This window comes from Heteronotia binoei, chromosome 2 (assembly GCF_032191835.1).
Source record: "Heteronotia binoei isolate CCM8104 ecotype False Entrance Well chromosome 2, APGP_CSIRO_Hbin_v1, whole genome shotgun sequence".
Lineage (NCBI taxonomy): Eukaryota > Metazoa > Chordata > Lepidosauria > Squamata > Gekkonidae > Heteronotia > Heteronotia binoei.
Genome location: NC_083224.1, coordinates 161474110 through 161492560, shown reverse-complemented (window position 1 = coordinate 161492560; position 18451 = coordinate 161474110). Strand labels below are relative to the sequence as shown.

The following is an 18451-nucleotide window of genomic DNA, read 5'->3' as shown; positions in this document are numbered from 1 at the left end:
GTAGCCTGAGAACAGATGAAAGGTTTTTAAGTAGACTATGCATCAGCATTTCAATTAACAAATGGATTAAATTTCTGTAAATGTGCAAACTCCAAAAATTTCATTTTGGCTGCCTCTTTGAGTGCTAAAGGAACTACAAAGCAAGCTAACAAACGTACCATATTCATTTTTAGAGAGAATGACTAGCCTGTATCCAACCACACAGTTAAGAAGATTTAAATATTGAAGTTTTCTTAAGAAGTGGGTAGTGTATTTCTACAATTCCACACTTACTATATCAATTGCCCCTCCCCCCAAAAAAGCTATTCCTGAGGGTGGCTTAATGGACCCTCAGAGTAAGCATAATGGGGATCAGCATTGGGAGGGAAAATTTAACAGAAATCACCACTCACTCTTAAGCATCCTTAAGTTTTCTTAATGTGGCCAGTGGATCCTGTGACTGTTTCATCACAGGATCTCTTCTCTAACCTAAAGTTAATTCCTCTGTCAAAAACACCTCTTTTTGAACTGAACTCATTTAGACATGATTACCTTAAAATCTTTATGTGATTACCTCATAATTTCATAAAGATCTCAACCCAGGTCAAATGTGAGGCTCAACAGATTTGAAGTGATGGCCACGCTTTATACATGGGGTGGGGGGTATTTGAGTTCATGTGAGACTTACACACTTCCCCTTGCCATGGATGTTGGTCATTCAGAGGCCCATTAAGATTAGCTTGGTGCCTCTGTCAACTGTTATTTACTGATACTAATGTTCTGCTGTTCTTATGTTATTTCATATTAATTTTAAATTTTAATGTATTTATTTGTTAGTCAAAAAATTATTGTGTGAAGCCATTGGCCATTACAAAACAGAAAACAAACAACAAAGTTCCCAAATAACACCTTAAAAGTTCCCCAGAAAGGCCAACGTCAAGAAGTTACAGTATTTGATATCACTCTCGCTCTTATCTTCTTAGCTGCAAGGGCAAACAAAGAGACTCTAAAGGACACATGAGCATCATTGTCAGATAACAGAAATATAATCTTTTCAGTTTCTAAATATGCTTTTAAGGAAGTTAGCATTCTGACCAGAAATTTAATTCTGGGGGCATTGTAGAGTGGACAGGATAGAACATTATGGGGAAAGTTCTCTATCATAGCAAACCACGAATGCAAAAACATTGTTCTGCTGGGATGTGAGAATATCAACAGGATAACAGAGTTGTTTGCACAGTCTGAAAACAAAGAGCTGTGAAGGATGTTCTGATGTTAAATCTGGAGATATTAACCAGGTATGGGGATCTCAGATGATCAGATTTGATTAGTCTGAACCAGGGAGCTACTTTAGATTTTAGGATTAGAGAACGAACTAGCAATGCATCTGAAAAATATATCCAATCCCTAAACTGAGAATTGCCATTTTGGGCCCCTAGGAGATAATCAGGAATAGAATAACTCTGGATAATGTTGTTGAGGTATCTAGAACACCTGTGATCTTTTGATAGTAGAAAATTAAATGAATAGTAATTAAGCGAAGTATGATTAAAGGATTTACTCCCCCCCCCCCAATGTTTTATTATAGCTAGGTGTACCTGTGCTCTTATGGAAGGGAGTCCTGTTACAGCCCTCATAAGGGCACCAGGAGAGCCCCTAGGGAGAGCAAGAATTCATCCGAGGAATTGATTCTGGATTACCTCTAGACTAGATACAGCATTCTTGTTCCACTTCCATATTTTGACACCATACAAAAGATGTGGTAGAACCTTGCTTTTAAATAATTTTAGTGCCGGAGCTTTCATACCTTTCTATGAAAAAAGTGGAGAATTGACCCAACAATCCTCAGTGCTGATGATTTTACCGATGCCAGGTGGGCATTCCAATTCAGTGTCTCCTTAAAGGTATTTAAAGGAGCTACATTGGTTGATTGGATTGCCCACTATACTCCAGCAGAACATTTTGGGCTTTTTTCTGAAGACCATGACTTTAGTCTTTACATAGTTGATCTTGAGGGCTTCATCATTACAGTATGTCCCTAGATGTTGTAATAGCCTTTTCAGACCTATTTCAGTCAAGGATATTATGGGTGTCTATTTATTGTATTTTTATTTTTGTATATGTGTTGTAAACCTCCCAGAGAGCTTTAGCTATGGGCTTTACAGAAATGAATGAATGAATGAATGATAGAGCATTTTCCATCAGACAAGGCTCTTTGTATATACTAGAGTTGCCAGTTCTGGATTGGAGATTTTGGGGCTGGAGCCTAGGGAGAGTGGGGTTTGGGGAGGGACCTCATCAGAGAAAAATGCCAGAGAGTCCACCCTCCAAATCAGACATTGTCTCCATGGAAATTGATCTTTGTAATCTGGAGATCAATTATAATAACAACCCTATTTGTACTGCAGCATTTCTTGCTTATGCTACAAATCAACAATAATGATGAAGCCCTCAAGATCAACTATGTAAAGACTAAAGTAATAGGTGATTTTACCAACCCGCAGATTGATTGGGTCAATATGTGTTCTGGTCGAGAGAAAGAGATTGAGTTTCTAGATGCTCTCAATGACTGTGCTATGGAGAAGATGGTCTCTGAACCTACCAGGGGTGGGGCGATCCTGGATTTGGTCCTAAGTAATGCCCAAGACTTGGTGAGAGATGTAAAAAGTGATTGCACTGCTTGGGAGCAGTGACCATAATGTTATTGATTTCACCATTTGTATAAATAGAGAGTTGCCCCAAAAGACCAGCACAACCACGTTTAACTTTAAAAGGGGTAAATTCTTTGAGATGAGGAGGCATGTGAACAGGAAACTGAAAGGAAAGGTAAATAGTCAAAACCCTTGGGGAAGCTTGGAGGCTATTTAAAACTACATTCCTAGAAGCTCAGATAAAATATATACCACAAGTTAGGAAAGGCACAAACAGGTATAAGAAAAGGCCTGCATGATTAACAAACAAAGTAATGGAAGCTGTAAAAGGTAAGAAGGACTCCTTTAAGTGGTGGAAAGCTAGTCCAAATGAGATTAATAAAAGGGAACACATGATGTGGCAAATCAAATGCAAGACTGTGATCAGGCAGGCAAAAAGGGACTATGAGGAGCATATTGCAAAAAACATAAAGACCAACAATAAAAATTTCTTCAAATATATTAGAAGCAGGAAACCAGCCAGGGAGGCAGTGGGGCCCTTGGATGACCAAGGGGTCAAAGGATTACTGAAGGAGGATAGGGAAATGGCTGAACAGTTGAATGCATTTTTTGCATTCACTGTGGAAGATGAGAAGTGTTTGCCTGCTCCGGAACCACTTATATTCGAAGGGGTGTTGAAAGACCTGAGTCAGATTGAGGTGACAAGAGAGGAGGTCCTACAACTGATAGACAAATTAAAAACTAATAAGTCACCAGGTCCGGACGGCATACATCCAAGAGTTCTGAAGAACTCAAAGTTGAATTTGTGGATCTTCTGACAAAAATATGTAATCTTTCATTGAAATCTGCCTCCGTTCCTGAGGACTGGAAGGTAGCAAATGTCACCCCCATCTTTAAAAAGCATTCCAGAGGAGATCCGGGAAACTACAGGCCAGTCAGTCTGACTTCAATACCGGGAAAGCTGGTAGAAACCGTTATCAAGGACAGAATGTGTAGGCACATTGATGAACACGAGTTATTGAGGAAGACTCAGCATGGGTTCTGTAAGGGAAGATCTTTCCTCACTAACCTGTTACATTTCTTTGAGGGGGTGAACAAACAGGTGGACAAAGGAGACCTGATAGATATTGTTTACCTTGACTTCCAGAAAGCTTTTGATAAAGTTCCTCATCAAAGGCTCCTTAATAAGCTCGTGAGTCATGGAGTAAAAGGACAGGTCCTCTTGTGGGTCAAAAACTGGCTAATTAATAGGAAGCAGAGAGTGAGTATAAATGGGCAGTCTTCGCAGTGGAGGACGGTAAGCAGTGGAGTGCCTCAGGGCTCAGTACTGGGTCCCATGCTCTTTAACTTGTTCATAAATGATTTGGAGTTGAGAGTAAGCAGTGAAGTGGCCAAGTTTGCAGATGACACTAAATTGTTCAGGGTAGTGAGAACCAGAGAGTATTGTGAAGCACTCCAAAGGCATCTGTTGAGGCTGGGTGAGTGGGCGTCAACGTGGCAGATGAGGTTCAATGTGGCCAAGTGCAAAGTAATGCACATTGGGGCCAAGAATCCCAGCTACAAATACAAGTTGATGGGGTGTGAACTGGCAGAGACTGACCAAGAGAGAGATCTTGGGTTCATGGTAGATAACTCACTGAAAATGTCAAGACAGTGTGCGATTGCAATAAAAAAGGCCAACGCCATGCTGGGAATTATTAGGAAGGGAATTGAAAACAAATCAGCCAGTATCATAATGCCCCTGTATAAATCGATGGTGCAGTCTCATTTGGAATACTGTCTGCAATTCTGGTCACCGCACCTCAAAAAGGATATTATAGCATTGGAAAAAGTCCAGAAAAGGGCAACTAGACTGATTAAAGGTTTGGAACACTTTCCCTATGAAGAAAGGTTAAAACACTTAGGGCTCTTTAGCTTGGAGAAACGTCGACTGCGGTGTGACATGATAGAGGTTTACAAGATTATGCATGGGATGGAGAAGGTAGAGAAAGAAGTACTTTTCTCCCTTTCTCACAATACAAGAACTCGTGGGCATTCAATGAAATTGCTGAGCAATCAGGTTAGAATGGATAAAAGGAGGTACTTCTTCACCCAAAGGGTGATTAACATGTGGAATTCACTGCCACAGGAGGTGGTAGCAGCTACAAGCATAGCCAGCTTCAAGAGGAAGTTAGATAAAAATATGGAGCAGAGGTCCATCAGTGGCTATTAGCCACAGTGTGTATATATGTGTATGTGTGTGTGTGTATATATTTTTTATATATAAATAAATTTATATAAATTTATTTATATATTTATGTGTATATAAATTTTTTGGCCACTGTGTGACACAGAGTGTTGGACTGGATGGTCCATTGGCCTGATCCAACATGGCTTCTCTTATGTTCTTATATTAACAAAGAAAGGGTACATAAATGTGAAAGGAAGGACACTCCCACATACTACTTGTGCATATGCACAGAAATCTTTTCACGCAAAAATCATTTTAACTGTGTGGGCAGAAGAAGGCCAAGCCTCAGCAGAGGTGTGAGAGGTGTTCATCCAATGCAAGTCAGGTTTCAGGTCCAGAAATATGAATAGTAGGGATTTCTTTTCTTTCTAATCTAGGTAAATACTTTTTAAAAGCACTCATTTATTTCTATTTCAGTGTAAACTCCTGTTTCAGTGTAACTTTGCATAAAAGCCTTTACAGCCTGACCATATGTATAGTAAGATCAATAGGCTGGGGAATGAACAACCTGACCTAACAATAGACTTTAGCAAAGTGAAAACAATGCTGAATTTAATTCACATACGCTGTAATTTACATCTGGTTAACTGTCTTTTAATGCCAAAAAAATATGTATTCCAGGTTAAAAGCTGGGCTAATCACCTTGGAGACACATATGTGGCCACACACATCTACCTGTTTATTTTCAGTCCAGTGGGTCTGGTACTTTTGATCCTTGCTGATAGCCACTGGTCAATCTGGCAAAGAACAATTGAGGGGAAACTCCAGGAGCATAGCCTCTTCCCCCCCGCCCCCAAAGTTTTACTGCATCCTGGGTATCAAAAAGCAAAATAAATAATTAAACACTGTTCCTGGAATCATGTCCTACAATCAGATCCCTTGAGATCTCCTCAAGGGATCTAAGATAATCTTTACCCTGGCATGTTTTAATGCTCTACCTTCAGCCTTCCTGAAAGGTAGATACCTTCATGTCCCACTTTGTCCATGTCATACAGGGAAAGCAGAGTCTATTGAACATGTTCTGCTCAACTACCCATTCTATAATGACATCTGACATCAGTCTGTCAACTTTACCGGGAAGATCTGAAAAATGTTATGTCTCTCTCCTCCTTGCAGAGTCTTCCCAGGAGATAAGTAATAAAGTTGCCAAATTCTGCCTACAGACATATGGAATATGCAAGTGGCTGACTGAATGCCAATAACTTTGCCTGTCTGTCGGAGGAGGGTTTTACCTTCTATGTCTCTCCTCTTTGCCTGTCTGTCGGAGGAGGGTTTTACCTTCTATGTCTCTCCTCTTAATCTGCTCTCATTGTTTTGTGCTTGTCATATATATATAGTTGATGGGTGGAGTACATGAATGGAAAAGCCACAGAGCCTACTTTGGATTATTTTTAAAAAAGGAAATGGGTTGCCTCTTGTTATTTGTGTGCACCTGATTTCAACGTAGAATGGTATTCTCCCTTTATCAGCTCATTCTTACACCATCTTCCTGAATTGTTTCCCAAAGAGGCAGTCTCTTAATTAATTGGGGAAAATTAGATTTAAAGGAGGCAAAGCAAGAGGAGATAATTAGAATTCTCCTGTTTAAGGGAATTTCTTCCTTAGAGAACTCTTGAAATAAACCAGTCAGATGTTCAACTGAAACGGGTTTTATTGAAACAGGAATAAAAGGGCAAAACATACAAAATACAAGCTAGCTAAGAGGAAATTAGGAAGGAGATGGAAGAAAGCAATTTTGGGAAGGCTACAGTTATCAGTCTCAAAGAATGAGGTCCACAGATGCAGGAGCAAAGTGAGTTGCATTTCATGGAGAAAAATGAAAAGATCCACATGCAACTGGGTGTGTGAGGAAAGACATCAAGGACACACACACTGCTATGGAGTAGAGAGCTACAATTATAGGGGGAAATGCTCACTGGGGCAGTCTGATGTGTTTGCCCCCAAAACAATAACTTGATGGGTTTCTTGGAGGTGACAATGATTTGGGAAAATCTTGAAGGGTTTACCTATAAGTTTGAATGGTGGTTGATGACTCTCTAAGTACCAGATGAGAAAAGCTACCAGGTTTTCTGAATAGTGTTAAGTGTTGCTTGGGGTGAGGGGAAGTGAGACTGTGTATGTATGTGGTTAATCCAAGGTGAGGAGATAGTTGTCTTGGAAGACCTGTTGTCCTACATTATAAATCTCTCTAGGTGAGGAGATGGTTGTTAGCTGGTCAGCAACTCTTTCCTACACTTCTAAACTATATGTCCAGATTTGTCCATGGCTGGCATCCATTGTTGTGTCCTTTTCGGCCAGGCAGTGTATTTCAGCTTATGATATTTGAACTGATATATATTAGGAAGGGAGTTTATGGTTTTAAAGCTATAAACTGTCCCTCAGCAAAAGGAGGAGTCTGACTACTAACAGAATATTCTTGTCTAAAATTAGTGCGTACATTTTAATTATTCCCATCACCTTTGGGGTTTGTTTTTAGGCATCAGACAATTTGAGCACCTAGTAGAACATTTGGCATAATAATAAATGACTTGCATATTGCTATCCCCTTGATTTCATGGTCTTTTGACCCTTCCAATTACAATTTTCTTCTTCTTCTCTTCACCTGGCTGCATAGACCTGCCAACTTAAGATATGATGAATGAAATGAGCTCCTCGAGCATTATTTAAGCAATCAATTACTAAATGTTACTTTATGAATTTGTAATTTAAAAACAAAGGTTTAAAAATGCAGTTAGCACCAGCCAGAGAAATGGATTCTGCAGTCAGTCAGCAGAAGCCTAGCACTCCTCTACCTACAGCAGTCCTTCATGAAATAACTCTTTCCTACATTTTTCTACCAGCACAGGCTGATGGGAATAGAGGGTGATTTTGCCCTGTTCCCTCCTCCCTATGAACATGGGAAAGATCTGAGAGCATTGTGTCTGTGTAATGCAACCCACCCACCATAAATTCCATTCAGAAGATCTTCACATTAAATGAAACAGCCATCAACATTCCAAAAATCATAACAGAGAATTTCTATGAACATTTGAAGAAACCTCTTCTTGAATTTGTCCGTTTCTCCAATCAGTCCTGTTGGTCAGTGGCACTCGGGGCTCTGAGGCAGAAAGAAGTCTGGCCCTGTGCTTGCTACCCAAGTTCCTTTTAATGGAAATGCCAGGGACAGTATACACTATATTCCCCCTTCTTGTAATTAGCAATGGTACATCTCCCTCTCCCCAGGAGAATGTGCAAGCACAAATTCCCTAACTGCACATCAACAAGAGGAAACTAATTGTATGTAGTTTGATTTAATTCAAACTGTATATTTACTACCACATAAATGCAACACCAAGCAACAATATGTGCATGGAATGTGCAAGCAAAAATTTGACGACAAAAGTAGACGTTTCTGTTGATCTTACACCACCTGGCAGTATCTGTTCACATATTCAGGTGATCCAGAAATATGCATGATTTTGTGAATCAGTTTAGAGTGCAGGACTAGCATCTGGGAGACCCACTCTGCCATGGAACCTTGCTTGGGTCAGCCAGTCACATGCCCTCAGCTTCACCTACTTCACAGGGTTATTGTGAGGATAACATGCAGAAGACTAGCATGTTGTAAACAGCCCTGAGTCCTCACTGGGGAGAAAAGTGTGATATAAATTAAATCAATCAAGCAATTAATCATATTGAAAGCAGAAGTTAAGCTGCTGAAACATGCAGGGATCTGAAGGCAGTAACTTCAATGAAAACTCAATAACTAATGCATGCTTAGCCAGTCAATATTTCAACCCCTTAATTGCAAAGTTATCTAGCTATTAGGAGGCTTTCTAGAGTTATATTTTTTTTATGTGTGTGAGGAAATCAGGAAGAATCGAATTTGACTTTGAGCATATGGCTGCCATATTTTCCATCTTCACTTTCTCTCTCTGTGTGCTGAGCAAAAGGCTCTTGCTTGGTCAGATGCCAACTGCAATTGCTTAGCTATTTCCAAAGTGGAAAAAAACAAGGGGAGTTGCAGCTGGAGCAGCAGATGGAGATCTCTTGTGAGTCAGGGATTTCTTGCCTCAGAAGCCCATTAAGCCATGAAGTCAATTTCCCATGTATGTTTGTAGGCTTTCACTGCAGGCAACCGCTTCACTTTTGAAGTCCCTTTGTAAAAGGGGGAAAGCGTTGCAAGGAATTAACTATCAGCTGTACACGTGACCACAGAAGACAATTTCATTGCACATTTTAAAGCACAATTCATTTTGCACAAGGGAGCTCTGTGGAGTTTAATGAACGATGGCTTCACGAGCAGAAATATGCCACAGTGGCTGGTAAAAATGAAATGAATGAAACAGAGTAGGAACCGCAGCCCTCTTCTCCCACATAAAAGAGAAACTCTCTGAGATTTTTTTCCCTACTGGTCAGTGTATGGAAAGAGAGAGTAGGTGAGACATCAAGTGAACAACACTTCTTCAGGCCTCTCCCCTTAGGTATCACATTCTGTGATACTATATGGGATATCGTAAATAGATCTCTCCTGGAAGGGCTTTTTCCAATGTCTCTTAAAGAGGCAATGGTCCACCCTCTCCTGAAAAAGTCCACCTTAGACCCGGCCGAATTGGCACACTATCGATCAGTCTCAAATTTATGCTTTTTGGGGAAAATTATTGAAATGGCAGTAGCGCTACAGTTACAGAGTTTTCTGGAGGATGCTTCCGTCCTAGATTCTCACCAGTCCGTCTTCGGCCCAGGCCATGGGACGGAGACAGTTTTGGTCGCCCTAGTGGATGACCTCCAGCGACATCTGGATCGAGACGGCTCGGCAGTACTGATGCTGTTAGACCTGACGGCTGCGTTCGACACAGTCGTCCACCAGTTACTAGCCCACCACCTCGCCGACGTAGGGATTCAGGGGCTAGCCTTACAGTGGCTTTCCTCTTTCCTTTGCGGTTGGGGACAAAGGGTGTCAATTGGGGGAGAGTCGTCCCAGAGACACCTGCTTAATTGCGGTGTGCCTCAGGGGGCAGTTCTATCCCCAATGTTGTTTAACATCTACATCCGACCCCTTGCACAGATTGTCTGGAGGTATGGGCTGCGTTGCCATCAATACGCTGATGACACCCAGCTCTATCTACTGATGGACGGCCGACCTGATGATGTCCCAGAAAGCCTAGATCAGGCGCTGAAAGCTGTGGCTGGTTGGCTTAATCTGAGCCAACCGAAACTGAACCCGACGAAGACAGAGGTCCTTTGCCTGAGTCGCAGCAGCCTGGACAGGGAAATCCCCCTGCCAACTTTTGACGGGGCATCATTGACAATGGCGTCCAAGGCCAGAAGTTAGGGGGTGCTATTGGAGGCCTCCCTGATGATGGAGGCCCAGATAGCAGCAACTGCGAAATCTGTCTTCTTTCACCTTAGGCGGGCGAAACAGTTGGTTCCTTTCCTTGACCGTGGCAACCTGACAACTGTGATTGGACTGCTGTTATGGCCTCTACTTGGGGCTGCCTTTGTTGCAAACCTGGAAACTTCAGCTAGTGCAGAATGCGGTTGCTAGGCTGCTATTGGGGCAGCCCAAGTGGGAGCACATGCAGCAAACACTGCAGGAACTGCACTGGCTACCAATAGATTACCGGATTCGTTACAAAGTGCTGGTTATTACCTTTAAAGCCCTATATGGCTGAGGACCCGTTTACCTGAGGGACCATCTGTCCCCACACGTTCCCCAGAGAGTGCTGAGATCTGGATCCCAACATCTCCTAGTGATCCCCGGGCTGAAGGAGGCGAGACTGTCAACCACCAGGGATCGGGCCTTTTCAGTGGCAGCCCCCTCCTGGTGGAACCAATTGCTTGAAGAGGTTAGGGACTTGCAGGACATCGCTCAGTTCTACAAGGCCTGTAAGACTGTTCTCTTCTGATAAGCCTCCAGTTGACTGTAGGAGAATCCTGGAAGAATCTTGGAACAACTGTCATCTTGAGAATGAGTAACATCTAATTTAGCACCAACTGTATACTGTTTTTAATTTATATTGTTTAATGATTTTATTGATTTTATGATTGCGATCATTGTTCTATGATCTGTTGTAAGCCACCCTGAGCCCGCCTTGGTGGGGAGGGCAGGGTATAAATCAAATTAAACAAACTCTGTGGAAGGAAGAAACTGCCACTCACTGAAGAATTCTTTAATGAGTGGAAGATTCCTCAGTCCACGAAAGGCCCCCTTTGCAGCCAACTCATTGACAAGGTATTGAGCCTTTGAGGTAAAAAACACACAGAGTTCTGAAGGAGGTCCTGCAGTTGTATGTGGCCAGTTCAATCCCACTTTTAAAAGTGGGATAAAGATACCTCAGATTGGATATAACATGAGCATTCACCTCTCTGTGCCATATTTTATAACGCTGGATTGGGCCATCAAGATACTTTAGTATGGTCTGAAAATGCCACATGGGAAAAGTTTAAACTTTAAATGTACCTTTCAGGGTCCTCTAAATCAGGGCTTCTGCCTGCCCCCCCAGACAAAAGAGGTGCTGGAATTGTCAAGAGGGAAATGAGGGAGAAATACATGGGATTCTTTGAAACATTATTTTCATACGCTACAACCTTACCTCTATTTTAAGCAGTTTCCAAACTTTAGACATGTCACCAACTTCCTCAGTTCTTTTTTGAGTATTGCTTTTGAAGCGTAACACTGAATGATGACCGTGAAGCAACCATGTTTTAACATACTTTGTTGGCTCAAAGTCTGTTAAGGGAGGACCAATGATTTTTATAAACCATAAAGATGTGGTTTTGACCGATGAGGATCTTTCTGGAATAACAATCAGGTTCATCTGGGAAAATCTCCTTTCATACAATAGAAATAGCTATTGTATTGAGAGTGCACTGAATCTGAGACAGTTCCTTGGGCATTTCTTCTCTAAAGGTTAGATATTCTCTGAAGGCTCAAATGGCTTTCCTTTCATTGAGCTAAAATCTTCTTGCACATGTACGCATTTCTCTTTCCCAATAGACAATGTTGTTCCTTGAGTTTGCTGGCCAATTTTTAGAATCCAGAACTTTTCCACCCCTTGACATCTGTGTCTTCTTTTTAAAGCAGATTTTCTTATGAGAAATTTTAAGTTGATTGTAGAACGCAACTAGGGAGATCGGTGGGCCTTCAGTTCTATTTTTTTCCTATGCAATTGGTCACCCTTAAATTGCAGATTTTCTGTTGTCTCCAGTGCTTTTTTATAATATGGACCTGGAAGAGTGCTTCTCTTCCCACAGATATCAACAAGGCAATCTTGCTGTGGGCTTTGTACAGATCACTATATCTCTCCTGCAAATCTCTAACTTCAGTTCTGACAGTTCTTGCAAAGCATCACAAATTAATCCAAGATCCAAAACAAATTCAATTGATGCAATCTTTCTACGAAGACCTTCATGATGCGTGCTTCTCCTTTCTGTCTCGACCATTTGTTGATTCCCTTTTTTTCAAAATGAAGCACTAGGGCTTCATAATCCTGCCAAACGGTACTGTCACTAGATACAACCCGTCTTGTAGACAGAATCCTTCCAGTTTTTAAAATCTCCAACTCCAACGTAACTACACATGATTTGAACTGCCTTGCATTTTTGGGAGATAACATACAGCTTGTAAAAAAATAAAAATCTTAAATCTATTGATGCCAGAAACTTCTTTTACAAAATAATGTATTGATCATTCCAGCCTATGGTTAGCACAATGCCATAAAAAAATGACACAGAATATGGCTTTGAAAAGTTTTGAAACTCCTCCATGGGATCCCAGCATCACTACAGCACCATCACGTGTCAATGAAACTAAATTTTCCTTTAAGAATTCTTCAATGAACACTAGTGATATCAAACTTTTGTGTATTCCATTTGCTGTTACATCTTCCAGCTCTATCAAGCCAATGAAGAGATTTACAGGTTCTTGCGTGACTATTTCCTCAACTTCGGTGTTAATATACACTGTCAGTACAGATTTCTGACTCACAGTAGTAGATAATAATCAATAATCTTTCTGTTGTTAGTAGCCCTGAACCCGCTAGAGGAGGGAGGGATATAAATAAAATAAAATTAAATTAATGTAGTTTTTATTTCACTGACAATTTGATTTATAATATTTATATATGCAGTAGTGGAGTGCAAAATTCTCCCCATGTCAATATCATTTAATTCTTGTCAATCGATTTCCACTTCAAAATCATTATGACTGGTGCTTTTTAGCCACCTTATACTGTTTTGAACTTTTCTTTTTTCCCCTTTTACAGTTATTTTAAAAGCAGTTTTATGACCTGCAAATTTTCTATAGTCAAAAACCTTTTCCCTCAGAGATGTTAGCTGCTGTTTCCTATTTTCACTATGGTTGTTTTCGCACTGACCTTACTCCGGAGCGACGTCCCTCTTCACCGCGCAGCGTCTGCGCGGATTTCACACCAACTGCTCCGCAGAACCCGGAAGAGCCGCAAAGTCCCATGGCTTTTGCGTCGCAAATGTAAACCGCCAAAAACCAGTTTACATTTGCGACGCAAAAGCCGCGGGACTTTGCGGCTCTTCCGGGTTCTGCGGAGCAGTTGGTGCGAAATCCGCGCAGACGCTGCGCGGTGAAGAGGGACATCGCTCCGGAGTAAGGTCAGTGCGAAAATGACCTATAAAATGTCAACTCATAATTTATCCATTCTTTAAAAAGCCACATACCCACATTCTTCTCTGTGCCTAAGCATCCAACAGTTTTGCACATTGAGCAACCTAGCTTGCCATCATGAAAAAAATAACCATGCTCTCCCTTCCTATCATTCGTTCTTCTGCTCTACAGTCCAGCAACTGGGCCAGAAGCTTTCATTAACTTCAGAGACTAAAGTGGAACCCTCTGAGTCACCTGTTGTATTTTGAGGTTCCAAACCTGAATTATTGTGAGTTGAAATTTCTACTGAATTGATTGATGAATCCCTTGATGATGATGAACAATCATCAATTGCTTTGCATTTCAATATAGCCTCAGTAAAACAGTACAAAGTGCTTTTCATGGTTCTCAGTCATCAAGTGGTCTACACACATAAACACACACATGTGACAGCTCCCCCTGGCTTTGCAGTGCTCCCTTATCCGAAAAAGCCCACTGCTACCATTGCAAAAAGGTCCTTATTTATTATCATTGCAGAGTAGCTCTTACTAAGAGGGATCAGCAGAGGTCAAGGGAATCCGGAAGGTAAAAGTGGTGGAGGCTGCAGCCTGGTTGGCTGCGCTGATGGAACTGCTCCACCAGGCAGAGCCAGAAAAGGGTAGCCCAGGTTCTGCCCCCAATGTGCTGGGGCACAGCGGGGGAAGCCACCCAAAAAGCACTCAAGAAGCACCCTGACAAGGTCATGCATGCCTTGGCACATGGCTGAGTAGCTTTGGCTTGGGCCCACCAGGGCTGCGACCCAAGCTGTGCTCACCTGGGAGTCAGCACATGGAACAACAGCTGGGGCATGCTGCTGCTGGGGGAGAAAACCTTCAGTTGGATAGGCTGCAGCTGATTTTCTCTCTCCCACCTGAACCTGCCCCAGACTTTCCCCAGGCTCACAGCATGTGCCTCACCCTTGACAAGACCAACAAGTCCCTTGTACTATCTGGCTGCTTCCCTGCTCGCTCACAATTGCTACTGGGAATCCTGTAGTTTAAATCTTTTTTTTTTTAATGTTAATATTTTTTGTGGTGTTACATATGATGCCATGCTCCCCTGGTGCCCCTCATGAACTTTTAGACTTTTTATGGGACGGAGACAGTGCTGGATGCCCTAGTGGATGATCTCCAGCGGCATCTGGACCGAGGCGGCTCGGTGGTACTGATGTTGTTAGACCTATCGGCAGCGTTCGATACGGTCGACCATCGGTTGCTGACTTGTCGTCTCGCCGACGTGGGGATTCAGGGGTTGGCTTTACAATGGCTTACCTCTTTCCTCAAGGGTTGGGGACAAAGAGTGGCGATTGGGGGTGAATTGTCCCGGAGGTACCCGCTGGATTGCGGGGTCCCTCAGGGAGCAGTTCTTTCCCCGATGTTGTTTAACATCTACATGCGCCCTCTTGCCCAGATTGCCCGGAGATATGGGCTGGGTTGCCACCAGTATGCTGATGACACCCAGCTCTATCTACTTATGGATGGCCGACCTGCCTGTGTCCCAGAAAACCTGGACCTGGCATTGCAGGCCGTGTCTAGATGGCTCAGGCTGAGCGGGCTGAAGCTAAATCCAGCGAAGACAGAGGTCCTTTGCTTGGGTCGCCGTGGTCCAGGGAGGGAGATTCCCTTACCGGCCCTCGATGGTGTGCCTCTGACAGCGGCGCACAGGGTTAGGAGCCTGGGGGTGCTATTGGAGCCTACTCTAACTATGGAGGCTCAGATAGCAGCCACTGCCAAGTCCGCATTTTTTCATCTCAGGAGGGCAAGGCAGCTGGCCCCTTTCCTGGAGGACGGCGACCTGGCAACAGTGATCCATGCAATGGTCACCTCGAGGCTGGACTACTGCAATGCCCTCTACATGGGGCTACCGCTGTGCCGAACCCGGAAGTTGCAGCTAGTGCAGAATGCCGCTGCCCGGCTGTTGTTAGGGCTCCCCAGATGGGAGCACATTCAGCCAAGGCTTCGGGGACTGCATTGGCTGCCGATAACATACCGAGTTCGGTACAAGGTGCTGGTTATGACCTTTAAAGCCCTTTATGGCCTGGGACCTGCCTACCTTAGGGACCATCTCTCCCCACATGTTCCCCAGAGAGTGCTGAGATGGGGGTCTCAGAACCTCCTTATAATCCCTGGGCCAAAGGAGGCCCGTCTGAAAGCGAACAGAGACAGGGCCTTTTCGATTGCAGCTCCCTGTTGGTGGAACCAGCTCCCGGAGGAGGTGAGGGCCCTGCGGAACCTTGAACAGTTCCGCAGGGCCTGCAAAACAGCCCTCTTCCGGTTGGCATATCATTAATTGATATCGGAATGCCTGAACATTAAATCTCGAACATCAGATGATTGAATACTGGAATATTTGAAGAATTGATTTAAGGAAAGGTAGCATAGTGCATATTGATGTGAGTTTTATGTATTTTATTGTATAATTATTAATGTATTTTTAAATTGATTCTTGTTAGCTTTTGTGTTGTGAGCCGCCCTGAGCCCGCCTCGGTGGGGTAGGGCGGGATATAAATCGAATAAAATAAAATAAAAAAATAAATAAAATATTTTTTGTTTCTACTAAGAGGTTCTGAAACTCTGTTCTGGCACCAGAAAAAAAGCCCTACTCTAAATCATTTGCAAAGCTGGTTCTCTGAAATGCCTTCGACTAGCAAGCACTTTGTTCACCCCTACCCCCACCCTGCCAACAGCAAGAGTAAAAACAAGGTTTCTAGCTTGGATATGGTTCCTATATGTTTATAATAAAGAAAGTTGGAACTGAAAGGATGGGTATTGAATGCCACTGTATGCAAGTACATTTTGAAGAGAGAGAAAACACAGTGGAAGTGTTTATCAACAGAAGAATCTGGTTATGGACTTGTTCAGACAATGCCCCTGTAGTGTAGCAATTAGACTGTCAGATTCGACTTGGAAGCCCAAGTTTCAAACCTTCGTTCTGCCATTACTATTTATTTTAATTTTATTCATAAAGACAACAATCAATGGGTGTAGTACAATGGTTGACCTTGGCCCAGTCACCCACTGTCACCCTACCCTATTTCACGGAGTTGTTGCGGGGAGAAATGGGGAAGGGCGAGCCCATGTATTCAGCCTTGCTCCTTGGGGGAAAGCAGCATAATAATGCAATAGACAGATAAAAATTTACAATTCGTGTAAAATTAATGAATTGTATGGCACATAAAATTAAAAGTAAATGGATAGGCTCTGTGTTAGCATCCGTTTTTGTTCTAAACCATTAGATATTTGCTTAAAACACCAGAGTCCCTAATTCAAATTTACTCTGAAACACATTGTATTCCCGTCAGCAATTAAATTGTCAGGCTGCGGTTTAAATAAGATTGCTTATAGCTTACTATCTATTTTGGAAAATCAGATCCTCAGCTAGCTTTCTTAAAAACAGATTGATTTAACTTGTACATGTGCATAAACATGGTGGTGGTGGTATTGGAAAGTGCTGTCAAGGCACTGCTGACTTGCACAACCCTGCAGGGTTTTCAAGGAAAAAAGAGGTGGTTGATGATTGCCTGCACAAATGTACACAGGATTATATGTACTCTGTCAAACCTGCAGGACATCTTATTCCACTTCAAAACATACAGGAGAAATTCCAACAAAGATGAGAACTATGGTTATCAAACTATGCTTCAGGGAGTATTACTTGGCAATGCAGCAGCAGAGAAACTTTCTGGAAAGAGAGGTAGCCTTCAGCTACCAGTCTACCATTCCAAGGTGCAGCTGCATAAAAGCATCTAAAATGCACTTTCTATTTACATAGATCAATCAACCAGTATAACAAACTTGACTGACAAGAAACTGCTCCCTGGAACCTGTCATCCTCTCTGGTGGTTTCCACAGCAGGTGTTCAAGGGTGACTCTGCCAACAAATTGATGTGGCAAGGGTTCCTGAGCCCTGAGGATAAGTCAACTGGAAATGGATCAAAAATGAATTTGCTTCCAACCAAATACAAAAATATTTCACAATTCTCTAGATTTGAAATAGAACAGTTTTGTGGTATTTTTAAAACTCATAAAAACTTGACAAACTTCACCTCTCAGCTGCTGGTGTTCCAAGGAGGTCTCCCATCCAAGTAGTTGCCAGAGTCGACTGTGCTTAGCTTCCGAGATCTGACAAGATCAGGCTTGCCTGGGCTATCTAAGTCAGGGCAATATGCCAAACTGTTTAATATCTGCATGACATCTCATGGATTGGATTCAGATGGTAGCCATGTTGGTCTGAAGCAACTGACTGACTTTTTTAGCCAACTGACTTTTTCAGGCCTGCTTCCAGTTTCAGGCCTACTTCAGGCCTACCTCCAGCTTTAGGAACACTCTAGGCACCACTCCGGTTTTTGGGGGGCAACACTTTAGTTTTTGGGCAAAACTCTATGGTTTGAAGCTGAATTTATCATTGAATTTCCCCCAAAAACCAGTGTGTCACCCCTGATCAGAAGTAGCCCAGCATCACTTCCAGTATCCCAGGAAAACATCAAGAAACCCCCACTGGCCAAGCAACCCTACTTTGTTCTGTGATATTTATTTCATTATTTGATATATAATAATATTTTGGGTTGGATCCCATGCCCTTTCTTTTGCCAGAAGGAACCTAAGCCTGGAGAAATCTCTCAGCAGAGGAAAAGGGTTTGTGAGTTCCAACTCTAGGCACAAGACACATAATAGTATTTAGCATTTAATAGTACTAACAGCTGATACACAAGATGTCAGGGAAGCTGGTTTGCCATTCCATATTTTCTCACTAACAAACCCTGATGATCTTCCAAAGAAGGCAGGGAGGATAGTTTTGGGAGACAGTTTGAAAACTACTGGTGCATCATACTTAGTAACTGGCATGCAATTGTATTATATATTTGACAGTATTTTATAGCTGACATAGAATTTTTTTATCCGATACCTTGAATATTTGACAATTTTATGGCAATCTGATATTTGATGCCTGATA

The 18451-nt window shown here is 42.4% G+C and overlaps 1 protein-coding gene across 5 annotated transcripts in view; it reads right to left on the bottom strand.

Annotated features, from left to right (window-relative positions):
* KCNT2 (potassium sodium-activated channel subfamily T member 2) overlaps window positions 1-18451 on the bottom strand; it is a 364082-nt gene that overhangs the window by 43756 nt on the left and 301875 nt on the right. The gene's annotated exons all lie outside the window — the stretch shown is intronic.